Here is a 16,052-nt window from a genome sequence, read left to right as displayed (position 1 = left end):
TGGCAATTTGTCCTGAAAGGAAATCAGAGTTGGCAGTGAAACAAGGCATGGACCTGTAGCCTACAGAGCTGTTGTCCCTGAAAGCAACAGCTGGCGCGTGGTTTACTCGTGGAGTTCAGCAGAAGAGACAGAGCAACAACAGACAACTTAGTGTCTGGCTGAGCTTCGACTGACTGCACTGCACGTTTGGATGGATTTCAAATTTGGACAGTGAGGCGGCTTCTCACGAAAGGCAGGTGTATACATCATACATGCCCACACGTCTGTATGCATACACACGTAGACACACACAGAGCATATGATGTGACTTGTAAAGAGCTGCCTCTGCTGGGTTTCCCACAGCCTCTAATCTCAGCATTAACCTTTCACTGGCCATGCTCCCAGGTGTGCTTTGAGATTTCTTTGCAATGGAACATGCCCTTTGCTTCACAAACTTTCCCCACTTCTTTCAATGACATTAGGGGAACAGCAGGGAGCTCTGGGAAGTGCTGGGGATAGGGACTCGAGATAACTCTGAATCTGATTCCACAGTTCATGGCTTATTTGTTAGTTAACTTTATTTACATTCAAAATGCAATTGTTGCAGATCTCAGAAGATGATTTACACTCACTGCTATGGCAGAATGTTGCAGTTAGTAGACCCACCACTGGATCCTCTTATTCAACACGTTCTTACAATATTTCAGATATTACTGTATCACAAATGCCCATTTCTATATTTTTGATATCTGCTTTTCAGTATAATTGTCTTCCTTCTTTATTCTCTAAACCTTATGCTTTTAAAACATTTTTCTGAGAAGTGTTCCATAGGCACTTTACATATGAAAAGTTGATAAAGAGATCCTGGAGATCAAAACCACATTTAAATCCTGAGATATACTCAGCTGTGTCATATACATGGCTAGGTTTAGTCTGCTTACTTTGTTACTTTGTTTAGTAATTTTTGTTTGAAACAACAAGACTACACTCAATAACTTTTAATACCCTATAGTGGAAAAGTATATGACAAGGAATATATATATATATATATATCACTATGCTGTACACCAAGAATTAACACAATATTGTAAGCCAACTATACTTTCAACAGAAAAAGTTGAAATAAAATTAAGAGATGAAACTTCCACTGCCCAGGGTGCTGTCAGGATGAAACGATTCAAAGCATGCCAGGTATCAGCAACCACCCTGACACAGCAAAACCCCATGTGGGATCTTCCTTTTGAGCAGCACAGGCTAACCGGCTGTGGTCACCTGTAAATAGGGTTGAAGTCACTTAGACCCTTGGCTTGGGATCACCGTGGCCACAGGGTTGGGGGTCACTGCGGCACCTACGAGAATGATGCGGCCAGCCTGCTGCTAAAGCCTCTCCCCAGGCCGCAGCCCAGAGCACTGCAGGCAGGTCTGAGGTCCGGCCGGGGGCGCGCAGCTCCACAGCCACTCGGAGCCCTGCGGTGCGGGTGGCGCTGGGACCACGCTCGTCCATCACCCTCCCTGGCACCCAGACTCGGGATTCTCCTGGGGGAATTTTTCTCTGCCTCATACTTCCTGTCTCAGCCTCTTGTGGAATCCGGTCCATGCCCCAGGGAAGAAGGGCTTTTACCCTCCGGGACCCAAATCCATCACAGTTTGGATCCAGAATGAAACTTCCATGTTAACTCACCTGGCGCTCCCTTCTTGTGCTGAACTGCCCTCCCCCGTCAATGGCATTAGGTCATATTAGAAGTCCCGACTTGCTTGTCCTTAGCTAAGACCCTGAGCCTCTTGCTCAGTCTTCCTGAGTGGAACCACTCATCTGTGGCAGAAAAGCTTGGGCTGTCGTCTACCCATCATTGTCAACGGTCTTTTGGGTTTTCTGTTGGTTTAAGGCTCTCGTGCAGGGATATCAATTTGCACATGAGAAGCACCTTTTGACATTTTAAAAAATACAGACACTGGATCCTCCCCACTCTCCAGCCAAGGCTGGAAGCTTTCTCCCTCTAGCAGGGGTTACATAATCATTTGCTTGGGAATTGATCACACATATTGGCATAATCATAGTAAATTGCCCTTTACTCTGTGCTTGCCACGTGGCATTTTCTACTTCATGTTGTCTTTGTACTTTCATTATCACATTTAATCCCTGAATTATAGATTATCACCATTTCTGTTGAGGACACCCCTACTTGCTAATCTTGAATACAAGTATCTTTGATTCTCTTAATCTATTTCATTCCTGAGTTTCCTGTTCCTGAATTTAAAGAGTGAATTATGGACACATGTATTTAAGATTCTCTTATTATATTTCTCTGACTCATCCTCTAACCAAATCATATCTGGAGAAGAGAGATGTTCTCTTTTAAACATTTGCTTTTTCTTATTATATAGTAGTGCATACACACAGTGGAAAATGTAGAAAACATATAAAGTAAGAAAATTACAGCCATACATTATCTAAACACCAAAGGACAATGCTATGTCATTTTGGGCATTTAACTATTTTTCTTAATATTTTATCATAAAATTTCCCTAGGAAAGTTGCTTAACCCTGGAATTGTACTAGCCTTTTGTCCAGTACAGAATAACATTCCCAGAAATGACCCCAACATCAAAATAGTATGTGAGGCTGGGAAGGCCACAGGGCACTCAGCTTATTCTCTGAGTCCTACAAAGAATGCTGTTAATTCACTGATGTTACGCATTCGATGCCTGTGAGTCACTCACTCACTCAGCTGGCTCGGACTGAGACCTACTTTATACCAGGTGCAGATCCAAGTGCTGGGGAGACCCCAGAGGGAGCCTGGATCACGGCATCACTCTCCTTCTTCTTTTGCTCCCAGAATCCTACTCAAGAACCCCACATGGGATTGGGGGGGTGGAGGCAGGTGAGATATAGTGAAATTCATTTCATTATGTTCCTTTAGACATATTTAAATAGCATGAAAATAGTCGCTAATTTTGATAAGTTTTCTTTTCTCTTCCTATGTATTTTTGAGGAAGTGTATAGTTTTGGTGCAGCAAGAGTAATTGATAGATCTTTGGTATGTTAGGATTTTATATGAAAAATTAAGAAGGAAACTGCACTTATACAAAGAGAAGAGGCAGTGAGGAAAACACTAGCCACCCTAGAACCTGGCTACAATTCAGAATTCCTGGTTTTCAAAAAAGGGAATCATAATTCAAAATAAATTCCCTAAATATTTTAACCCATAGTAGAAATACATGGAGGCAAAGTTCAGCTCACTGGAACCTAGAACAGTGTGCTTACTTAAGCAAAGGTATAAACAGACCACAGATACTATAATGCATCCTTTACTTTAAACTAGTTCATGTGAGCAAGTTTCATTTCACATGAATTGCTCAGTACCAGTTTAGGAAATATATCCTTCTTGATTGGTAAAAATAGCTCACGGATAACCAGATTCAACAAAATTTAGTGTTCAATAATTTACTTATTTCCTTCAGGAAATGCTTTTGAGTAATCTGAGTTAAGTATTTCCTCTATCTGATCTATTTCTTTTCACAGAGAAAAGTAGTATTATTTGTGGGGGGCCACTCATGACCTGAGGACTGCCGAGCACAGAGGTTGGACCTAAACTCCCACAGTGCAGGGAATCAGGCTCTGAGGTTGATCTCTCATGGACAATCTCTGTCCCGCCACCCCTTTGAGGAATGTGCCAGATGCATTAAGGCCTGAAGGAACATCCTGAGCTATCAAGTCACTAAGGACCTTTGGAAGGAGAGATGCAATCGGCATGCAAGTTAGCAATCTTAGCCTGAAGAACAATCACCTGAGATAATAGCACATGAGTCATGATGTTAGCTTAGAGGAACAATGCCTTAGTTTATCATCTTGGTTCCAGGAACTCTTAATCTTAGTTTTATGAGAACTGTAAACAATAATGATGTCTGTAACAATATACAAGTTAATGATTTTAGTACACGTTGTTAATGTGCCTTAAAACAATACCTTTGCCTACATGCAGGAATGTATGAGCTAATGGGTTAAGATCATATAAATTAACTGCTGGAAATAAACTCGGCGTCCACTCTTGACCTAGCGTCTTGCGGGCTAGAGTGAGACCCTCTCAACCCCACCTTTTAGTCTTGTCTTTCTTTCTCAGTCCTGCAGCACAGGTTTTCTGGACCTGATCGATTTTCGGCTGGCTCCGACAATTATTTGCACATGACCTACTTTTACTTCTCTGGAAATATCTGACTGTGAGCTCAGGGCAAGGGTTGTCTACTGCACAGTAGGGAAAAAAAGATTCATTTCACAGCGAAGATCAGAATCTTTTCTTGAGGGGCGTGGTGAGCTGGGGGACAAGGGAAATGCCTGTTTCGAGACAGACCCCAGTTATCCATACTGAAGCTGAAAGTTGAAGCCATTATGAAGAAATGTGGAAGGACACACTGACACGCAAAGGGGTTCACTCTGCAAAAACAGAAAGAAAGAAAGAAAGAAAGAAAGAAAGAAAGAAAGAAAGAAAGAAAGAAAGAAAGAAAGAAAGAAAGAAAGAAAGAAAGAAAGAAAGAAAGAAAGGAAGGAAGGAAGGAAGGAAGGAAGGAAGGAAGGAAGGAAGGAAAAAAGGAAGAAAGAAAGAAAGAAAGAAAGAATAATTAATTTAACTGCCCTATAAAGAGAATGGACAGAAACTTGGTAATAAGGGAGAGAGAAGGAAGGTTAGGGAAGGGAGGAGAAACAATGAAAGGGAACTTGGATGCGGTGGGCAGAATAGCAGGTTTCTGGAGCCTACAATGAAGGATGATAAGAAAAATGTAAAGTTTAAAAAAGTTACAAAGTTTAAAATAGTTTAAAAATTAAAAAACGAAGTAAAAAAAATAAATTTTTTATAGTGACATGGAAGATTTTAAAATGATGGAGGTTTTTTATTTCAAAATTCAAGTTGTTTGAGTTTCTCCCCCATGCTCCAAACAACAGTAAGATCTGCTTGTGTAAGTGGTTTTGGGGGACACCACAGAGAGGGGCGAGCTCTGCAGTTACGTTGGCCAGGAACAGAATGCTGGTGTGGAAGGCAAGACAGAAGAGAGATCAACAGTTTCATGAGAACAGAAACTCAAAGCCAGAAATTATCTTAAAAAGTTTAGTGTGGTAGGCAGAAAAATGTTCCGCCACAATATGTCTATGTCCTTATCCCCAGAACATTGGAAGAGGTCAGATTCCCTGGGAAAGGGGGCCTATGGTTGCAGATGTGGTTAAGGTTGCTAACCAGTCGACTCTAAGAGAGACCATCTGGATTATAGATGTGGGCCCAGTGTAATCACCAGGGCCGTTAAAGGAGGAAGAAGGAGGCAGAAGAGGGGAGAGAGGAGAGGAGATGTGACCACAGGATCAGGGTCAGAGGCACACAACCATGCTGACCTTGAGATAGAGAAAAGTGGTCACAGGCCAAGAGACGCAGGTGGCCTCTGGAAGCCACAGAAGTCAAAGATACAGGTTCCACTGGGGCCTTCAGAAACAGACGTGCCAACACTTTGACTTCAGCAGGCTTCTGCGTTCAAGAAAAATACAAGGTTATATTTGTGTTGTTTAGAGGAGACTTTTTCTTTTTTCTTCCTACTACCATGATATTTGGGGATACTAGTTAAAACAGCAACAGAAAGCGAATACAGTAAGCTCCTTGAAATGTTCAGAAATTGCAGATAACACTGGACTGTCCACTCTGATGTGGGATTGGGCTTATGTGAAAATCAAAAAGACAGTGTGACCTTTGCTAACATCTGCTTTTCTCATTTTTAGGAAGAGAACAGTAAGTCAAAACTTCTGTTGTTATTATTTTAGACAAGTGTCTCTTAAAACATTATGTAACCCTGTGCCTTAGGACCCCAAGGGAGTCTCTGTTCTTAGAAGAACATGGATTCAGAGAGATAGGGTCTTACATCTGAGTCCCACAGTGGTCTCTTATTGGCAATGAGAGCTTGGGCAAATCAGTTACCCTCTTTAAGCCACAGGATCTTCATTTGCAAAAGGAAGATAAGAATAAGGATTGTTTGGGTGATTAAATTGTACACAGATACACGCACACATACATATATGTACAACATTAAATACAGTGACTAGCACATACTAGGCACTCAACAAATTTCTGTTATGGATTTTTAAATGCATATATAAAAGGAGGAGAAATTTGCAGGAAGTTGTGGGAAAACTTAGTTCATGGCCCCAAAAAGGGCCATCTCTCAATGGGCTCTGATCCGTCAGTCCCCAGTGGTGGGCTAATAAGCAGAGACTATAGCACTTGAGGATTTATGTTAAACATAAAAAAGAAGGGATTTAAACATAATTATTAAACAGCAGGTACGTTTATACTGTTGGCTGGATCATCTTATCTGGAGAGCTTTAATAAGCAGAGAGTCTCCCCTGTTCTAGAGATGGCCACGCAGGAAAATGATGTGGGTGGGTGGGCCGTTCTCACCCCAAGAACACATGACTGAGTACTCACGGAAGCAACACCTCTTGTATGTTATTCCAGATGGACTGTCCTCCCATGATTATTGTCAGCTGTGTCATCAGTTCAAGGAGACAGCCACTTGGGTCACACTGGAATATTAGAAAGAAAATCTCATTTAAATTTTAGATAGCTCTAACATGAAATAAAGTCATTATTTTATGCCTAAAAAAATCAAAGGATCAGAGAGTAAAGACACTCTTCTTTGGGCAACTAAGAGAAAACCTGAAACAGGTTAGACTGTCAGAACACAAAGCTGTATTCACACCTCTTCATTTCTGTATTTTTACAGCCAATACAACAGATGTCACGGATAAGTCACAAATCTGCCCTTAAAGAATGTGATGTAGAAACACGAGGAGTAGTAGTTGACAAACTGGAACAAGAACACCTTCATGGCTGGGTTATTCTCATAGTCAGTCTGGTCCTTGGGAGCTCTGCAGCTAGAATAAAGAAAAGGTAAGTCTGTAAATCTGTGAACGGCTTTGAAACCCTAATCAAAGCCACGGACACATGAGTTAACACGCTAAATATGTATGTGTGTATATATATATATAGTATATATATATATATACGCAATTCACACTGTTTTATATCAGCTGTTTTGAATTTCTTAACTTATCCACTATGTTATTTCCAACTGTACACAATGTTGTAAGAGTTTCTCCCACTAAGAATGCAATATCCCACAAGGCAAAAAAAAAAAAAGTCACCCGTTCCTTAAAATTTATAAGCACAACAGTATCCAATGGTCAAGAACTGTCCTCTGTCAGGTGTAATTTGAAAGAAAGCTACTTCTCAACATCCTGCTAAATAAAATTCTCTTGTCTCCCTGAACGGCAGTAAGGTAGGACTATTGAAGAAGACAAACAAAACACGGGGCAACTTGCTAGAAACATTTGGGGAACATAAAACGATCATCCTCCTAGTTCAGAATTTGAATTGGTCTTAGTATTTTCAGAAGATGACCACTGAGCAGACCACTGGGAGAACCACCCAGCCACATGCAACGTGTGGGAAGCACTTAACTTAGGCCGCTAAGCCGCTGGGTGGGATACAAGCCAGAGAGAAGAAATATTTATTATAGAAGCCGCAGCTGATGAGAATGGAGCTACACTAACAGGAACAGCATGGGGGGAAGACACATAACAGTGTGATTAATTGTCCTCTCCGTAACGCGCAAGCAAATCTGCCACTGGAACCACGACCCTCTTCCACTTATTTGCAATACAGAGACTATTTACTTTCAACAATAGGGTACATTATATAATGTAATTGAAATTATTATTAAACACTGACATATTTACACAGAGCTTGGACATTCTAAAGCGTCCTTTGTCCCTTTTACTAATGCAAAAATGGAGCTAATTCACTTCTCATATAGGCTAGAGAAAATAGGTTTGCAGTTGAAGTTAACTAAAGACTGTAATGTACTGCAATTCAAGTTCCTAAAAGATAGTCTCTGTTTTGACCTGGTTCTAAAACTTGTGTAGAAATTATCTCAGCTGCAGGAGGAGCTTACCAGAGTCAGTCATCATGACTGACACGTTCTCATATATGGCGTTCAGGGTCATGAAGATGATAAAACTGATGAGGGAAGCAGTGATGGGAGTGGCCCACCTGCACAGTCAGGTACTTTTGGATTGGGTCTGTTCCACTCAGGTTCTTGGGAAGTTTTGCAGAAAATACAATGAACACTGAAAGTCCGTAGACAATGATCCCAATAACTGAAGCAATGGTCAACAGGACCTGACAAACCAAAAACCCAGCAGCATGAGACTCACTAATGATCGTATTTTTACACAGAAAACTTGCCCCCAACCCAGCTTAAACAGAAAACATGCATGTGTTGTAAACTTCACATAAACGTGAGAAGTGATATAAATCGCACGTAAATGCCATAAGAGACGTGAATATCAGGCATGTTAAATTTTAGTGGAGGAGGAATGAAAGATGTCAAAAAGAATGAGTGCATCCACTAATGTAACACGCTGGCAGCAGGAGCAGCTGTGTGCAGGGCATAGGGAATATATGGGAACTCCACTTTCTGTGAATTTTTCTGTAAACCTAAAACTGCACTAAAGAAGAAAGCCTATTAAGTATATTTTAATGGGTCAAAATGGGGCAACTGGTGGCATGTTCTTTTGGAGGGAAGTCTGTGATAGCAGAACAAATGAAAGTATCCCTTCTACATCTGTAGAATTACTTATGTTATGAACTAGTTGTAACCCATGAAGGGGATATGCTTCCTTTCAAGGGGGAACCTATCACTGATTCAGGGTTCAGCAGGTGCTAGCTGTCGTCTTCATTCTGAATAGAACCAGTGAAGCTGTGGACATGCCCTGAGGGAAACAGTAGAAGTGACAGCAGGTCTCTGCTGATGAAAGCTTCACATGCTTTTCACACTCCTTGAGATCTTAAAATGGCAGGTATTCCTACTCCCTGCATTTGCACAAGATTCATGTCCCTGATCCACTGTAGTTCTGACTGTGTGGACCCAAGGGCAGCGGGGGTGTCTGAAGCATAATTTGCACGTGGCTAATAGGGATTCAGTTCCTCACTAGGCAGGTTTTTTTCTGGCCACTGAAGAATGCGCATTAAAGATCCCATTTTTAAACTGTTTTCCTTCCATCTACCTTCTTGGTCATAGTCCAGAAGCATGTACTCAGTGTCCCTGGCTGCTCCTGATGGGTGCCCCAGAGAGAAAGCTACAAAGAATGTGAATTTCAGGACTAAGTGAACCACATCATGTTATTTATAGTAACAGTGGGCCACTGGCTTGCACCTGCAGGGGAGAGCAGTGGGAGTGTTTACAAGCACCTCCCGGAGCCACACTCCTGCATCTGGATCCCAGCTCCGAAGCTAGCTGTGGGGCCTTGTGTAAATTTCTTAACCTCAAGGGGCTTCAATCTCCTCACCCATATAATGGGGGAATAACAATAGCAATTTATAGGACTATTGTGATGAATCAATTATTTACTAATTGTGAAAAAATTTGGAACATTAACCACAGGCATGTGAAAAACTCTACCTAAGTATAAGCTATGAATATGGTGACCAAAGTCTTAAAAAGGTGTTTTTCTTAGTTTTTAAGCCATCAGTTTGTAGAGAAAGCATTTTATTTTCTCCTCTACTCTCTTTCATCATCCTTTTCTTCACAGTTAAGTCTTCATGCTTGTGAAAGGAATAACTTTTTGGTGTGTGTGTGATTAAATGTGAAAATTAGTTAAGGCTGAGAAAAATGTATTATAGAAGGTATATTAAGCCTTCCTCTCTTGTACAGCACATAAAGGCCATTTAAATAGTATGCATTTTTAAAAGTCTGCATAATAATTTTTTAATTATATATGAAGTAAACATAATAGTTAAGAATCCTTAAATGCTTACTATTGCTTCAGCACACATCTATTTTTCAAAATCCTCACAATCATCCTGTGGGGAAGGTAATATTATATCTTTTACAGATGAGGAAATAGAGCCACGTGGAGATGATGCAATTTGCCCCAAATCAAGCAACTATTCAGTGAAAGTACTGAAATTCTCAAAGAGCCCAAAGACACACTAACTGTATAGCACTGTCTCCTACATGGTCTGTAAAATCAATTCTAATTCATTTCAGAACTTTTACAAACTTGACACATTTCCATTTTTCTTCCAAGCACTTAATGGGTTCACTATTTCTTAAGAAACAGGAAAGCTTTCCATTCTCCTTCCTCAAGTTTCTTCTTATTTATCACATTTTCTGATCATAAATTTAACATTTGCTCATTAAAGAAAATTTGAAAGTACTCAGTAGTGGACAGAATTGCTGTCCTGGATCTGTCCCCAGTCTTAGAAGAGGACCCAGAACTTGCTATAGGATAAGTAACCTCTATTTTGTTTATAGTCCTGTGATTTAACCTCGATTGACCCACTCTTTCTGAAGCACCAGAAGTAGATCTCAGTTGGTTTAAGACAAATAATACCCCTCATAGTATTGGCCTCGCACATGATTGGAGAATTGGCAAATAAACCAGGAAGAGCCACTATTATGTGAGGAGATACTTACTGGTGCCCATGTGAACCATAAGCTTCCTCTATTAAGAGAGGAAGCTGCCAAAAGAGACCTGTCTTGGTTTGGATGGATGATCTGGGATGCTGCGTGCCTAGAAGCAACATGCTGAGACATCTTTGGACACAGAATGAAGACAGGACAAAAGCAGCCCTTGACATCATCTGGGCTAGGGTATCTCTCCTTGACTGAAGCCAGACCTCAGACCTGAGGTTTTCATTTACAGGAACCAATAAATCCCATGCATCCCCATTTTTTGGTTGTTGTTTAAACACATTGGAGATTGATTTTGTCACCTACAATCAAAAGACTCCAAATCTGAAAATGAATAAAAAAAAAATAAGAATAATGCTTTGACCTATAGACATAATTTCTTCAGAACGGTGCATTGTTTGTATATTACAAATCATTTTATATATTAATTTTATTCTCAAATCTATCATAAGCATAACACTTTGACATGTCATAAAATATTTTCATGGACACACTTTTTCATGGCTGCATACTATTCTACTTTGTGAATAGTTGGAAGAATATTTTGGCTGAGATTTTATATATGTCTGTGACTTGCATCCATAATGACTTTTCCCTGTCATTTTGAAATAATTCCTGATTAAAAGTTTTTCAAAGCTGAATTAGTGGATTAAAACATATGAATATTTTTGACTCTTGATATCAACTGTCAGACTGCTTTCTAAGAAGGCTTGAGGAGTACACCAGAAATTAACACAGCATTGTAAATCAACCATACTTCACAAAAATTATCCAGTAACCTAGGCATGGGATTGGTGATCACTGACATTTCATCCTCATAAACAGAGCTGTGTCACTTGAGAGGTGGAAAACTATTTCATTTTGATGTGCACTGAGTGAATTACCATTGAAGTGTGACATCTATTTTTTCCTTTGTGAATGTGTGTTCATCTTCTCTGCCTTCTACGCTCCTGAGATATTTTGATGTTACATTTGAAGTGATCTGAACTCTCTATGTATTGAAGGAATTAGCCCTTTGTCGGATTTGTAAACAAATAACAACCTCTGGGTTTTGTTTAAAATTAGGATGCTTATGATGCATGAAAATCTTTGTATAATTTCCTCTGAAACTTACTGTTCATCTAGAGGTTGTATACTCATCCATATTTATTTCTAGTTTTTTTTCTAATTGTGTTACTTTTTAAATGTTTCTGGAATTTATCATAATATATGGTTCACTGTATGATTTCAATCTTTTCTTTTCCCCCCAAGTAGCTAACAAGTGTTCCATTCACTGAATAACCTTTATTTATCTCCCTGATTTGTAATGCCTTCCATCTCTTATAGTAAATTATTATTGATATCAGAGCCCATATCTGGACTTCCTGCCCTACTTTCTAATCTGGCTATTCTTGAACTAGTAAAACTCTCATTATCTTATTAATTATTATATTGCTAATATGATTTTATTCACAATAAACCCAAATGAATTTTATAACTTCTGATATTTTGGAGATATGATCTTTTAATCTAGAATCATGTGATTAAAGCATCTTTTATATCTTTCAGTAGTTTACTTTTATTTTTTGATAGTTCCTACTATTCTTTTGTTAGGCTATTCTTAGACATTTTACCTAGGTTCTTACACTTGGAAAATTTTAGAAATCTTAATGCCTCCATCTGGTCTCTTAATCAGACCCTGGAGAATCCTAAACCACTGATCTGATTTGAACAAATGAGGTGAAAAGAATTGGGGGAAGCACTGTGAGCAGAAGAGACTGTGGAACCTCCAGAGTGGCGCCCTGCGTTGGCTCAGATTTTCTCTGGAAAAAGTTTTCTCTATGAGACTACATAGTTCCCAACTTGACTTTCAGTTTTCTCAGCATTTCACATTAGATTTTAAAAGTCTGTGGTAGGTTCTTACCAAGAAAAAGAGCACTTGCACAAAGGGTTATATGTATACACTTTCCCCAGGTGGTAAATGGAACACGCTCTTCTTCCTTATTAAAAAAACAAATTTAGTCAATCAAGGGATTACACCAATAAAATGCTATTTCTCCTTACTGGTCACTAAATCCTAAACATAAAAAGAATAATAATAATTTTCAGACATTGCCTCCTTGTTTGTAAATGCATGGGTTTTTTTCCTGTTTTTCTTTTTCCTTTTCTTTTCTGTTAACGATGTCAAACACACAACAAAATATGTACAGTGTTCGTTTTAATACTATTTTTTGAAAATGCACATGTGAACAGTAAACTGTCCCTGCCATGGTCTGAGCACCTGACGAGGCCAAGCTGTAAAGCTCTATTCCTTAGCTTGCCTTTGATTTCAGAAGTGACGGTAGTTACAGCTTAGAGTCTGTGCAGGACAGAAAGTATCACAGGTGTCTGCAGCTAAATGGTCTCCACTGTGTGTTTCTTGGTTGAGCTTTATGTGTTAATTAGCTACAACTATGAAGTTTAAGAGTTTCCATTTTAGAGTTTATATTTAGAATTTTTTAACAGATGAAATCAGTTAGACTCAAGATTTAACTGGATTATAAAACCAGATATAGTATAATAATAGCTGTAACTAAGTACATGGCCCTTCCTCTATTCCAGGAAGCCTTCCAAGTAGATTCTGTACATTACTTCGACCCGTCCTTACCACTGTCATGAAGAAGCAACTCTCTTATTCTTATTTTATAGGAAACTATGGCACAGAGAAGTTAAGTTGTCCAAGATCACTCAGGAAGCAAGCTGCTGTGTTCAAATATGAATTTAGGCAACTTCATTCCCAAGATCTCACTACCACAACGCTGGCCTCTCTAAACAATGGAGCATGCTTTCACAAGTAAAGTAAAATACTTCAAATACAAAACTAAAAAAAAAAAGGCAATTTTTTAAATAAGGAAGAACTATAAAGTTAAATGAGTCTTCATCTTCAATTTTTCAACAAGCATGTTCCAATGAAAATTTAAACTAATTAGCTGGCAATTTTAAATTTAAACTTGGTAGTTTAAATGACCAAAAAACTTTTCTTCAGTATTTTTTGTATGCTGCCAATATGATAATTTTTTTGTTTTTCAGGACTCAAAAGCATTATGAACATCTAATTTTGTCTAAGATTCAGCTTTCATCTCTGAATGTACAGTCATTCACCAACATATGCTTTTACCCCCATCTTCAGTTGTAAACAATGGGAACTATTCATAATGGGGATTATTAGAAGCTTATTACATTGTAAAAGACAAATGTCACTTTCTATTGGTAGCTGAACCTCATTTTTTTCCATTTATAAAAGAGGATTTTGACCTGCTTTCTCCATATCTTTTCAATGCCAACATTATGTAGATCTGTGATTCATTTATTAAATCTATATTTGGAGACATTTTCAGATGCTCCTAATAAAAGCATTTTTTCCAAGTGTTATTCATGCTCATAACCTTCTGTCCTGCTGCTGCTGACTGCAAGAACAAACAGCTCTAAATTATCTCAGCTGATGGAAAGAAGCAATAATACAAATGACTCAAAAATCATCTTTTCATAGCTCTAGAATGTTGATACAAAGATATACAGTTTTATTTTTTTAATTTTGCAGCAGGAGTGGCAGCAATAAATTTACATTTCCAATTATGTAACATGACTAGCTCAAACACTGCTCAAACAATGATGGCACCTCAACAAATGTTTCCCTGCTTCTTCTACCCTTTCTCTGACTTTAGGATGAGAGCCATGCTTCTTTGTGCACATCCCAACAGGAAGGGGTAGCAGTGACTGGGACTTAGTTCAAGACAAAGGGGCACTTAGTCTACGATGAAAACGAGGCCTCATGTGAAAAAATGGGAGTCAACTATAAAAACCAATTTGTCTTTCCTTCTACAACTATGTCATTGTAGCTAATTTATATTTTGCATTTTTTTTTGGTGTTATGAAAGGATACAAATCAATGCCTCTTATACACTTATACCAGTCTTTTTCTTTTCCCCCTTTTTACTGTTATTATGAAGGAAGGGCCTCACTTCTCTTCTGTGTCCACCATTCCAGGCAGTGCTCCTTCACCTTGGCTGCACATTAGAATAACCAGAGGAGCTTTAAAAACTTCCCTATGCCAGAATGCACCCCAGGCCACTAAGTACCATCAGAGTTTGCAGTGATGGAATCCAGGCACCAACATTTTTTAAGGTCCCCTGGTGATTCCAACATGCAGCCAAGGCTGACAAGTCCAGAAGTAAACAGACTAAAGTGCATCTAAACAGCACCCGCTCTTCCTGGGTAATCTCATCTATCTCCACGTGGGGACACCGCGCCTCCTATTCTGGTCGGACTTGTTCTTCCTGCTCAACCGTGTCCCATTTGTACTCAAGTTCTGCCTGGCGCTGCTTTCAGAACTCCAATAGTAAGGTGACTAACATCGAGAGAGAACAGCAGAATGTGGATCTTCAGTGATGACTGATGCTTCAGAAATCTGTACTTAATATTTATTACACTTAACACTTTGGTAAATGGTTAATAAAATCACATTATATTTATAGGTGATACTAAAAAAAATGAGTTAATACCTTTTGTTTAAGAAAAAAGAAAATGTAGATAATTTATTGAACTTTTGGAAACAGACTAGCTCTCTAGCTCAGGGGAAAGGTATTAACGTGATGGTCAGAGGCAGGTGACTGTGTCTGATGCTAAAGTACCTGCTACCAGCACATTATGCCCACTAAAAACACAAATATCGGGGGGAAGGGTGGGTATAGCTCAGTGGTAGAGCACGTGCTAAGCATGTACAAGGTCCTGGGTTCAAGCCCCATTACCTCCATTAAAAAAAAAGTAAAAAATAGCACAAGTAACTGTCACAATTTAAAAGCACTGAACGGTGCACCCTCCAAGCCTTCTCCTCACATCCCTCTGTCTCTTCTGTCCAAAGGACCTGAGGGTGGGGAAGGGGATGAGAATGCTTTAGTAGCCCCTGCATTTCTATTTTCCACCACCACAGTCACACAAACTTTAAATAATATTCTTAAATATGGAAAACTGCCATTTTCCTCAATCATCGGTAAAGTAATTTTTAGAAATCGTCATTCTGTTTTAAGACTCGTAACTTCAAATAGTAAACAAAAACAACATGAAATGTTAATTGAAAATGTGGCTTCAGGGGAAATCCCCTAAGCCCTTCTTCCCACCAGACTGTTACCCCTAGGCCCCAACTCTAGAGAAATTGCAGAATAACCACTGTGCCCTCCACCATTGTACCTGAGTCTGTACAATGCTCTGAGAATAAAGAGGAAAAAGACACAGTCCCTGCTTCCGGGAGCTCCTAGGTGCACAGGACTCATAGTGAAGTGATGGCTGAGGAGGCGTGTTAAGAGGGCTTGGATAACAGTCAGCAGAGGGTGCTCAGGGCAGAGAGCCGGAACTGTAGCCAAGGCTCTCCCAGAGGAGGGAACCACTGTGCTGAGTTCTGAGATGCCCTAGAAGTGATCAGGTGAACGTATAATGTTAAGGCCATTTCTCCCTGGGGAGCTGCGCATGCAAAGGAGGGAGGCCAAAGAGAGCCAGGTCCCTTCCAGGAACTGCAAATAGTCTACAAGCGAGCACAGGGTGCGGGA

The 16,052-nt window shown here is 39.6% G+C and overlaps 1 protein-coding gene and 1 long non-coding RNA gene across 2 annotated transcripts in view; one reads left to right on the top strand and one right to left on the bottom strand.

Annotated features, from left to right (window-relative positions):
• Nucleotides 1-16,052, top strand: part of LOC140690347 (trafficking protein particle complex subunit 9-like) — a 274,618-nt gene that overhangs the window by 141,571 nt on the left and 116,995 nt on the right. The gene's annotated exons all lie outside the window — the stretch shown is intronic.
• Nucleotides 1-16,052, bottom strand: part of LOC140690367 (uncharacterized) — a 30,041-nt gene that overhangs the window by 1,021 nt on the left and 12,968 nt on the right. The window contains exons 3-5 of the long non-coding RNA XR_012065634.1: nt 6,715-6,889; nt 6,441-6,538; nt 5,360-5,489 (exon numbers count right to left, since the gene is read on the bottom strand). This is a non-coding gene — a long non-coding RNA (uncharacterized lncRNA). The remainder of the gene's footprint in view (nt 1-5,359; nt 5,490-6,440; nt 6,539-6,714; nt 6,890-16,052) is intronic.

The sequence above is a fragment of the Vicugna pacos genome, chromosome 30 (assembly GCF_048564905.1).
Source record: "Vicugna pacos chromosome 30, VicPac4, whole genome shotgun sequence".
Classification (NCBI taxonomy): domain Eukaryota; kingdom Metazoa; phylum Chordata; class Mammalia; order Artiodactyla; family Camelidae; genus Vicugna; species Vicugna pacos.
Note: the sequence above shows the minus strand (reverse complement) of the source record. Positions and strands in the feature narration are given on the sequence as shown.